Here is a 12,500-nt window from a genome sequence, read left to right on the forward strand (position 1 = left end):
TACACTCTTGTTTAGTTATTACACCGTAAATTATTCGTCGATTAAAACGTATATTAATATGTAGGCAACATTTATCGTTCGGTTACAATTGCATGCAGGGGCCTTACCCTTGCTGTGTGAATGACTTCATTTGTCAGTGTGTCTCGATAAGTGATTCTTAGGCTGTTTTTGAGGCACCACTGATGAAATGCGTCGAGTTGGCGGGCGATTTTTGCTGTCACCTTCCAGGTTTCAACTGCATAGATCGCTATTGGCAGTATTGCTGTTTTGTACAGACGAATTTTCAGTTCTATACTTATGTTATTGCTACACCAAAGTGCTGTCAGTTCTCTAAATACTGTCGCTGCCTTGCCAATTCTGCAGCTTACATACTAAGAGGAGAGGATTGCCAAAACAACCATGGGCTGGGTGCCACTGGAAGGTAAGAGAAAAAGAGGCCGACCAAGGAAGATAAGGCCTAGTACCTGGGAAGAAGCATACCGGTTGGCTAGAGTTGGAGATAACTGGCAATCACTGACTACCCGATGTACCACTCAAAGACTCTAACGGACCTAAGAAGAAGAAGGTCTATATATAGGCGCAGGCATGGTCAATAGGCGCAGACATGGCAATTGGCTCCTGATTGGCTCTGTAGAAAGGAGCTGGTTTTCCAACCACATGGTTACAGGTTCAGTTCCACCGCTTGGTACCTTGGGCAAGTGTCTTGAACTATAGCATCGGGCTGACTAAAATTTTGTGAGTAGATTTAGAAGACGGAAACTGAGAGAAGCACATCGCGCGCGTGTATGCGTGTGTGTCTGTGTCTGTCTCCACCACAACTTGACAACTGTTGTTGGTTTGTTTACGCCACTGCAAATTCGCGATTCGGCAAAACGGAACCGATAGAATAAGTACCACATTAAAAAAAAATTCTTCAAGGAGTACCCCAGCATGGCTGCAGTCTAACAACTGAAACTAATAAAAGGGGAACATAAAAGATGTAGACGGTTGGCGTACGCTCTCCAGTAACGAAAAGAAAAGAAAAAACTGGATGTGAAAACAGATTTGTTATTGCGCCGCCAGGACGAAATAACAAAAACATTCCAACTGCAAAAGTTTCAGTTTCAAGCGACATACAGTCGCTAATTTTGCAATAAGCAATAATGCTAGTTCTAAAATCTCTCTAAGAGATCAATGCAGTAGTTGTGCATGTCAGAGATGGTGGACTTAACTTCAACACGGAAAACACGAGCAACGCCGGCTCAAACAGCTAGTGGGGGGGGGGGTGTACATGCGAGTAAACACATGCAGTAATCCCTCGACTATCGTGGGTGTTACGTTCCAAAACACCACGCGATAAGTGAAAATCCGCGAAGTAGAAACAGTACTGTATATTTTTTAATTATTTTTATAATTTGTATATATTTATTCTATTACTTTTATATACTTAAGCTTTTATAAACTCTCCCCACACTCTTAGGAGTACCCGTGTCTTTTTTATTTTATTTTGTGAGTAAGGAACATAGTGATGGGCAGTTGCTGGCTCTGCCTTTTCTTGTGTGTAAGGAAGTTTTTATAAACTTCCATGACTCCGTCGATTGCATTTCTAAACTGCAACGCACGTATCATCTGGGGGTCCCAATCTTCCGCCATTCTCTGAAGTTCTTTTGCCGTTTTTTGTTAGAGTTGAGAGGCGTTCTAGTGATGTGCCGATCTCTTCTTCTTCCCCTGGATTCTATTCTTGTTGTTATTGTTGTTGCTCTGCCTCACTTGCTGAGTTCGTCATCTCTGTCAGATCTTCATCTGCTAACGGATCTGAGTGGGCCTCAATCAGGTTATTAACGTCCTCGGCAGTTATATCGGTGAAGGCATCTCCTAGCAATTTCGCCAGCTTCACTGCCTTATCTACTTATTTTTGGACTTATAAATAGACCCTAGCTTTATCATAAAGCCCGCAGCATTTCCACACATTATAATTGTGACGTGATCTTTGTACGCCTTAAATCCAGGGGCTCTAGCCTCCTCCTTCATAATGAAAGTCCGCCATGGCATCCGTTTCCAAAAGAGGCCAGTCTCATCCATATTGAAAACTCGTTCACGAGAATATCCCCTTCCTTGACGATGGTTTCGAACGTCTCGTTCACGTATTCCTCAGCAGTGGGTTTGTCAGCAGAGGCAGCTTCTCCGTGCTGGCTTGATAATTTCAGAGGAGGTTGAACCTCCTTTGAAATTTATCAAACCAGCCCTTGCTGGCATTAAATTCGGTTGGTTTGGTGGGAGATGTCGTAGATGGTCCTGACTCAGAGTTGTCTGGATCGTCGTCACCACCATCCATAAACTTACCGTACAGCTTCCTGGCCTTCTCACAGATGATGTTGGTATCCAGTGCAATGTTCTTCCTGCAGTCACTGATCCAAAGGGATAATACAGACTCCATCTTTACGATGGCTTTATTGTGGGATGTTACCACACTTTTCGCTGTCTTATCACTTTTGCCGTCGCAAAATACATACATACGTACGTACATACATACGTACGTACGTACATACATACGAACGTATGTACGTACGTACGTATGCATGCATGTATGTATATATGTATGTGTACCATGTCATTCGTAACCAGAGAAAGATCGACAGGTTCGGCTGACCCCACTCTGTGAGAGTTATACATGTTGTCCATGTTATATACATATAAGTACATACAAACGCAAATTACATAGTTGCTAATAGACGATACATTTTAATATCTGACGACCAACACCTCCTGTCGCTCTTGCAGTATCCGCTGTTATGTGTGTATGTGTGTGTGTGTGTGTGCGTGTGTGTGTGTGTGTGTGTGTGTGTGCGTGTTTAGGTATGTGTGTAATTATGTGTATGAATATATATGTGTGTGTGTATGCAGGCCTATATATAACTTCTCTTCCCCACCATCAATATGAGGAGTTTCTGTAAAAGGTCAAAGGTACTGGCCTTTCGTCACCAAAGAAGCCATGAAAGAAAACAGAAAAATAAACGTGACCGTACGCGCACGCGCACGCGCACGCACACACAGACACACACACACACACACACACACACACACACACACACACATACGCATAATGATTTGCAATATTTACATATTACCAAACGAAATATACATTACAATGACATTTAAAGACCACCGTACCTCGCAACACGAGTTGAAATACCAGTTACCGGTAATGCACTCTATAAATAGAATATCTCCTTGAATTTATGTGTGTGTGTGTGAGTGGTATTAAATATAAAACAGTCGCCAGGTTACACTACAAATCATTTCATGACATTATATCATAGTTGCCTAATTCTATCTACAACTATCCGAAGTAAAACACTAGTAGTCCTAATGAATTCAAGCTTCCTCCAGATTTGTCTCGCACGGTCAATCACCAAAAATGTAAATTAAACAACTAGGACAAGGAAACCGAACGAAAACAAACATGGAGGGTCGTTAGACCAGAACGAGAGGAAAATAGTGAACGCTGTTAGAAATATATTTTTTGCAAAAAGAAAAAATAGAAGATAGGGAAGGCAATTATGCGGGAGAGAGAGAGGGGAGGGCAATTATGCGGATAAGCAAATTAGACCAAAAATATATCAAACATATTAAACATCACAAATACAAAATATGTATATATGTATACATGCAATACGAGAGAAAGCAAAAGGTAGGAACATTCTGATGATGAATTTTTATGTATAAATATATAGATATTTATATTGAAAAGTACAACTTACACAAAGTACAAACGACAGAAAAAATATTGAAGGGGTCGAAGAACGGTGTTAATAAATCCAACAGCTGTTTCTGGGGACTCAGTGATCCATAATAATGTTGATAGATTTAGTTCATCACAATATGCGGCCGTATGGATGCAATTAACATTGGATGAGACCAGCCACTGGTATCAGGGTAGAGAAGATCTTACATTTCAGATCTCCATGCTGAAAAGTTCAAAGATGGAATGATTAAATGTGGTGAGCTAGCTGTATGAGAGGGGAAATTGGGGGCATTAAGACAGGGAATGGTGAGAGGATGAAAGACAGTTCAAGAAGAGTGAGGGGTTAATAATGGGGGTACTAAGGGAGGTAGTAGTAGAGGTGGAGATTAGGAAGATGAATAGTAGGGTAGGGTAGGGTAGATAGTATTTGAATGGTAATCTGTTGTGTTGGAATTGTTAAAGTTTAGGGATAAAAGGGAATGGCAACTATTTGAGGGAAGTAAAGTGTCAAGTTCAGTGGCCACTGAACTAGACATATAGATGTGTATAGTGGGGTAGTTTAGCTTAATCGGTCAAAGCATCGTGATGCGTAATCACGGGGATATGAGTTCGAGTCCACAGCTAGCCACCTACACTTTTTTCTCCAAAATAGGGGTAGTTTATCCTGTTCAGGCTATATTATTAGCATTATTCTGCGATTGAGAATTTAAAATCACTTATTTAACTTTCTAAGACATCTCAACGCTTCTAAAAGCAAACTTCGTGTGTTTATTTACGTTTGTCGTAATTTGAATTTATACATATATACATATTGTTGTATTTCAGGAGATTCATTATGCCAATAATAAACACACACACTGGTTCTTTTGAACTTTTTTGTTATTTGTTAATAGGTTAGTCATTTAACCAATTTAGCTAATCGATTGTTTGATTATTCATTCAGTTTATCAATCAATCAGTTATGTTTGACAAAGTCCTCTTCAATGCCATGCGACGATATGACTTTTGACAAGCGCAAGTGATTAATTGATTTACCGAATGATTAGTCAAACAACACATATGGTTAACAGGCTAAATAGTTAATCAATTGATAAATAATAAAGTGAATTAGAACCAGTGCGGGTGTTTATAATTTGGCATAATGACCCAACCGAAATACACCAAAATCTGTTTCTACACAAGTGTTCACATAAAGAATCTTGCGAGCCAAATACAAAAGATGTGTGTGTGTGTGTGTGTGTGTGTGTGTGTGTGTGTGTGTGTGTGTGTGTGTGTGTGTGTGTGCGTGTGCGTGTGTGTGTGGACAGAATAATGGAAACATCTTAAAATTTCAAACAAATTTATTTTAATATGGAGTAGGATCGCCTTTGGCAGTAATTACAGCTTGCATTCTACGAGCTATTGACTCGTACAAAGTTTGAATTGTTTCCAAAGGAATTTTTGTTCATTCTTCAGCTAAAACAGTCTCCAGTTCTTGTAGTGATGATGGTGTAGGATATCAATTCCTTACTTATTTTTCTAAAATGCACCATAGATGTTCAATAATATTGAGATCTGGGGACTGTGGTGGCGAGATAAGATGTTCAACTTCACTAGAATGTTCCTCGTGCCATTCAGTAACAACTTTAGCTGTGTGAATTGGTGCATTATCATCCTGAAAGATCGCGTTTCCCTCCGGAAACAGTTCCGCAACCATAGGATGAATTTGATCAGATATAATATTCTTAAATAGTCTTGACTATTAATTCTGCCATGAAGGGAAACCTTTGGGCCGACAGATTTCCAAGATATAGCTCCCCGCCCTATCAACACAGATTCTCCTCCATGTTTAACAGTTGGAAGAAGGCAGTCTGGGTCAAATGCTTCTTTTGACTGTCTCCACACGTATACTCGGCCTGTGGTCTGAAATAAGGTAAAGGATGACTCGTCTGAGAAAATAACATTCTTCCTCTGCTCTAGGGACCAATTCTGTAGGTTTGTACTCCACTCTAAACGCTTTGCAACGTTTGTTTTTGTAAGTAGTGGTTTTCTAATTGCAGCCCACCCGTAAAATCCGACTTTGTGCTGCTCCCGGCGAACAGTTTTTGTGGAAACTGTTCTCGAGGTGGTCATTAAGCTCTGCAGTAATTTTGGAAGCTGTACTTTTGTAATCCTTTCTAACAATTCGCGTAAGAATCCGACGGTTCCTATTTGAAAGCTTTGGTTTTCTTCGGGAGTTTTGTTTCGACGAGGAGGTTTTTCCCTCTTTCTCAAAGGCTGTCATTACTTTCGAGACAGTACTTCTTGATACACCAAACATTTCGGCTGTTTTCGTTACGCTAGCGCCTGCCATACGAGCACCAACAATTTGACCTCTTTGAAAGTCCAATAGATCTGTGATTTTAATGAATTTTAATTACCTTTTGCTGATGATATCTGAAAAGAAACAGCAATTTTAGCAAAACATATTTAGCAACACTAATAATAAATCAAAAAACATAAAAATAAACAAGCTTTTGACGGTTTTATAGATATTTCAAAATTATGATGCTAGGTGTTGCCATTATTTTGTCCAACCCCTGTATATGCACAATCATTTATTCATCTAAAGGCGGTACCAAAGCCAATGAGGCGTGCTTACTACTAGTTGAAAATTATTTTTCTTCTTGTACTTATATACTTCCTTTTGTATACATTACAATATACAACTCTTACACAATTGTGTCGATGTACTATACAATTGTGCATACGCACTATCATAATAAAATATACATAAATGTACATTCCCAACCCTTGACAAGCACCATTGACTAAGAAGAATATTATCTACTAATGAGCCAACTCCGATAAGGTTGTTTCGATTTCAGCTATTGTTATTTAATATCATTTTGTCAGTTTTGAACATTTAAAATTTGCATTTCATCTAACAATCTGTAAATCCTATTAACGTAGATATACTGTAAGAAAGCTGTAATACTGCAGTATTCGTCTTGAGAATGCATCTTGTATAGTACTAAAAAGTACAGAACAATCAGTAGCAGACAAAAAAAAGTGGAGCCTCGGCGGTGGAACTGCTAGCTCATATGATTTCTGCGTATTTGCGCGTCATCAGCAGCAAGTATCCACTATCACCGCAGACGCGCGAATGCGCAGAAATCACGTGAGCTAGCATCTCCACTACCGGAGATGCACATTTCTCGTCTTTTGTTGATATTTCTAGACCTTTTAGCACTATATGCCTACAGAAGATCTTTGTATTATACCGTCCAAGAATTCTAGGAGATTCTAAAAAAACACCGCGAGCGAGCGCGGAAGGCACAAGAAGTTTTTCCATTAGCGTGCAGTTTTTGAAACACCAAAAATTTTATTAAAAATAATTGTTATAGATTTGAAATAGTTATGAATTTCGTACCCTAGTAAAATAATCGATTCATTTATGCATGTAAGTCTATATACATTTATGTATGGATATGCACAGGCATGTATATACATGGCTATGAGACGTCTTGGCACAGCCTTTTCGGCGTCACTGATTCAACACTGACTTATTTCACATCAGACGTTTTAATAGTTCCCTCGTTCTCTTCCTCCCTCCATCCTCTCTCTCCCTCTCTCACACACTCTCTCTCTATCTCTATATATCTATCTATCTCTCTTTCACTCTTTCTCTGTGTGTGTGTGTGAGAGAGAGAGAGAGAGAGAGAGAATATTGCCATTAACAAATTGTGATGTTCCTCTCTTCCTCCCTCCCCCTCTCTCTCTCTCTCTCTCTCTCTCTCTATCTATCTATCTATCTATTTTCTCTCTTGCAAATACACGCGCACATACACACTCACACATTCTTTCTATATTTATGCATACGGGTGTGTATGCGTTGTCTCCAACGCCCAAATGTCCATTCAGCCACGTCATAACGTCAGTGTCCAATAGTGTCATTCTATAGGTATGTGTCTCTTATATACGAATCTATATTACCTTTCATTTTAAGTGTTTGAATTCTGACTATATAGAGGTTTCTGGTAACAAATGACCAAATAATTGAGGGGTTTAGTTAATAGCAACTGTGAAATGTTACACTTTAAACTTTATAGAAGTCTTGCACATTTTTATTGTCCCGGTTAAGTATTTCCACATGGTTTATTAGATAGTCACAATTTTACCTGAAAAGTTCATGCTTTCGATACTCCATGTATGTATGTATGTATGTATGTATGTATGTATGTATGTATGTATGTATGTATGTATATACACATATGTGTCTTCTGAGTTCAAATACTGCCGATGTCAACTTTGCCTTCCATCCTTTCGAAGTCGATAAAATAAAGTACCAGTCAAATTCTAGGGTGCAGTGTATTGTGTGTGTGTATATAAGTATATATTATATACCCGTGTATACATATTTTTCCTTAATTGCATTTCAAGGAAACCGGAGCATAGCCCTATACATCTTGCGTGTTGAAAGAATTAGTTGCATCGTCATGCGTTGTCGTCACTGCTCCAATTGATTAAGTCAGACGATACGGAGCATAACGATCTTTTCCGCATTCAATAATTTGCCGATATCTTGAAATCAAAGTAACTAACACGCATGCTTCAGTCTTAACGATGTATTGATTAATATACTGCCTGCTCTTTCAAATTCTTAGGTTTACTCGTGGTATTCTCGAACAATATGTACTTATTTCCAATTCTGTTTATCAAATTATAAATGTACTGTACATGTAATGTAACATATATATATATATATATATATATATATATATATATATATATATATATATATATATGGGGGGGGATATGTATATGTATGCGATGACAGTGACTTCGAAGTGTCACCAAATTTGGTCGTTCAAACTGTATAAGATGAATAAATATATTAAAATAACCAGGGTGAGATCAAAAGTGATAATGAGAGGCGAAACATTATTAGTAAACAACAACAACAACAACAACAACAACAACAACAATAATAATAATAATCCTTTCTATTATAGGCACAAAACCTGAAATTTTGGGGGAGGGAATTGATGACATCAACCCCAGTACTTGACTGCTACTCAAGTTATCGACTTTGAAAAGACGAAAGGTAAAGTCGAATAATAACTAGAACGACAACGACGACGATGATGATGTTGATGATGACTTTTTATTGGCCACAAGGGCCCAAGACATTGAGGTCAATATCAAAGGACGAAATACAACAGAGAAAGAGGAGAGGTTTACGTCAATCAAAAGAGAAACCACAATAAGGATATGACGAAAGATATAAAAATAGAAATCAGGAAATAAATAAATAGATAAAGAAAGAAAGGAAGAAAGGAAGGAAGAAAATCCCCAACAGCGGTCAGTCCACCTTGTGTTATTCGTGTTTGACGATACTTTTAAGTTACAGACTTTTAAAAAAAGTATGCTAACAACGTCACGTATTGAATTTGTCGGTTAATTTTTTTCCTTTTTTAATGTACACGTTCATACGCATACACATGTACACAAACGCTAATGTTTATACAAACGGGGTGAAAACAACTCAATACACAATGTGCTTATATGATTTTCTTATAACCTCCTAACTAAAATAAATTTGTGTCTGATTGTGCACTTGTGCACGTACGCATATGTATGTTTGTCGATATCTGTAGTATGTACATTAAAGATATGTCTACGGATATCTATTTAACTGTCTGTCGATATATGTATGTGTGTGTGTACGTGTGCGTGTGTGTGTGTACGTGTGCGTATGTGTGTGTGTGTGTTCCTGTACACAGATGATAGAGAGGGAGTGGGAGAAAAAGAAAGAGAGACAAACAGATAGACAGATAGAAGCTAGTATGTATGTACGTCATTACTCAGCTTATTTCAAGATTTCTTGCCAATAGAGAAAGAACCGGTTTCTTATCTAGATCCAAGGTTCCTTCATTGGATTTTCAACATCAACAACAGGGTGTTTCTGTTTGTATGTATGTATGTATGTATGTGTGGAGGCGCAATGGCCCAGTGGTTAGGGCAGAAGACTCGCGGTCATAGGATCGCGGTTTCGATTCCCAGACCAGGCGTTGTGAGTGTTTATTGAGCGAAAACACCTAAAGCTTCACGAGGCTCCGGCAGGAGATGGTGGCGAACCCTGCTGTACTCTTCCACCACAACTTTCTCTCACTCTTTCTTCCTGTTTCGGATCTTTGTGATTTGACGGGCAACACTTGTTTTCTTAACGAAACACTTTCAAACTTGGGACACTGGTAGAATGTGTCATATAAAACAACTTCTTCTCTTAACCTTCTTAACAAAAAATTGTACATCGCAAGTTATTTCATGTTAAAGTTGTCGTATTTCTGTAATTTCAACCAATCACTGACGTCTATTCAGCTGAATACAGTTAGTGCTGTTCGGTGTCAAGTGTGTTATTCCCTGTTTAATTATATCATTATTCCCTAGTAAGGGTTTAGGGTTTTAGGGTTCGGGTTTTAGGGTTAGGGTTTTAGGGTTAGGGTTGGGGTTAGGGTTAGGGTTAGGGTTATGGTTATGAGTTATAGGGTTAGAGTTAAGGTTATGGCAAAAATAATCATAACCCTAACCGTAATCCTAAAACTAACCCTAACTCTAAAACCCGAACCCTAACCCTAAAACCCTAAAGCTAAAACCAGTACAAACACACGAACGATGTCATAAATAACAGTAACAAACGAAATATATACCGCTGATAGTTGTTGTTGACAACGGATAGTTTTTCTTGACAAGCAACGGCACTAATTTTATTCAAGGGAAAAAATCCCGTAATACCGTTGTTTACATTCCCCGGCGTAATTGTTTTCACCTCAATAGACGTCAGTGATTGGTTGAAATTACCAAAATACGACAATTTTTTACATGAAATAACTTAGAATACAAAATTTTTTATCTGTTCTATAACACAAAATATACAAGTATTCGAAGTTTGAAAGTGTTTCGGTACCAAAAACACTACATAAAAAAATGTTGCCCGTCAAATCACAAAGATCCCCTGTTTCTGTTGTACCTGTAATTCAAAGGGTCAGCCTTGTCACACTGTGTCACGCTGAATATCCCCGAGAACTACGTTAAGGGTACACGTGTCTGTGGAGTGCTCAGCCACTTACACGTTAATTTCACGAGCAGGCTGTTCCGTTGATCGGATCAACTGGAACCCTCGATGTCGTAAGCGACGGGGTGCCAACAACAAAGTGTATGTATGTATGTATGACAGGTCAGGTCACTCTTAGTGCTACTGTTAACATGTAACACACTACAAACTGTTGCATGGGTGGATGGTCGGCGATTAAATCGGCAAGGTAAATTTTCAGATTAACACCCGCACGATTTTCACTAGGGTGTTAGGGTCAGGGTTAGGGTTAGGGTTAGGATTAGGGTTAGGGTTTAGGGTTACGGTTAGGGTTAGGGTTAGGGTTAGGGACGGAATTCCCTAACCCTAACCCTAAAACCCTAATCCTAACCCTAAAACCCTAACCCTAAACCCTAACCCTAACCCTAAAACACTAACCCTGACCCTAAAACCCTAACTCTAACACCGTAATGAAAATCGTGCGGGTGTTAATCTGAAAATTTACCATCGACAACACTAACAAACCTGCGTGGTAAACAGTATGGTTTTCGTTGGACACGCTGCAGGTCGAAAAACGAAACCTTTCAAAGGACGTATTAACTTAGTAAAGCCAACGGTTATCCAACAGCTGGAAGTGAGCGATTCTTAGTCTTTGTTTAGATATCTCTGCAGAAGAAGGAAAACTGATCTAACAGCTGCGATTTCGTTTGCATCCAGACATGTTTGTGTAGATCTTTTTAGGCAAATGCATACGTTGTTTAGAAAGTGGGATTAGCCCTAAACAAAGCCTTTCCTCACTTTAAAAAGATTCAAGCCCTGCTTCATTTTAGCACATTATCCTGACCATAGCCAAAAAAATGCAAAACACCATTGAATAACACTGACAATTTATTTTTTCTTTTGTTAGTAAGTAAGTGTTATCTCCTACTTGCTTCTATCTAGAAATCAAAGGAAACGACTACTATTCCCTTCAAACTTGGCTTTTGTGACCTGGGCATCAATGTTTCGAAACTGACCTATTTTCCATTACATTTCAAACAGATTCAGCGCTGAGTTGCTGAGGCAGAAATATCATAATAGTAAATAATGTGCTCAATACCACAGATTCCTTTGCCAGTTGTTTGATCTTAACTACTTGAGCATGTCCATTAGCGGCTAACAATATGTGCATCTCTGATCATGAGCAGGAGTAGAGAGGGAGCATCATAGCCATGTGTTGAAAGGGATTCTTAGGGGTTTGAATAAATGTAACAAAAGCAAAGTTTGAAGGAAATATTAGCCATTTTTCAAACTTTCTAGGGTAAAAAAAATAAGAAATAACAGTTGCTATCCAAAGACAATAATCGTGCTACATTGTAATTCCATGATGGAAAGATGGCATGTGTCAGCGTCAGTGGTAAGCATTCTGAACATCTGCTGTATGTGGTGCTCATTGTTACCACACCTATGTAAAATAGTATAGGTCTCTTGCAGGATTGAAAAGCCACATCTGTGTTGCTTCTAGAAAACAATCAAGCGATGGCATTGCTCAAAATCGAGTTGCAGTTATTATGTTTGCATACATGTAAATGTGTATATATATACGCATGTACGTGCTTCTATGTGTGTGTGCGTGTGTGTGTGTATGTGTGTGTGTGTACATACTTGCACCTACTTACATGTATGTGTATCTGTATGTGCATAGAATAGAGATAGCTAGCTAGCTAGACAGACAGACAGACA

The sequence above is a fragment of the Octopus bimaculoides genome, chromosome 13, assembly GCF_046866305.1.
Source record: "Octopus bimaculoides isolate indiv1 chromosome 13, ASM4686630v1, whole genome shotgun sequence".
In the NCBI taxonomy this organism is placed as follows: domain Eukaryota; kingdom Metazoa; phylum Mollusca; class Cephalopoda; order Octopoda; family Octopodidae; genus Octopus; species Octopus bimaculoides.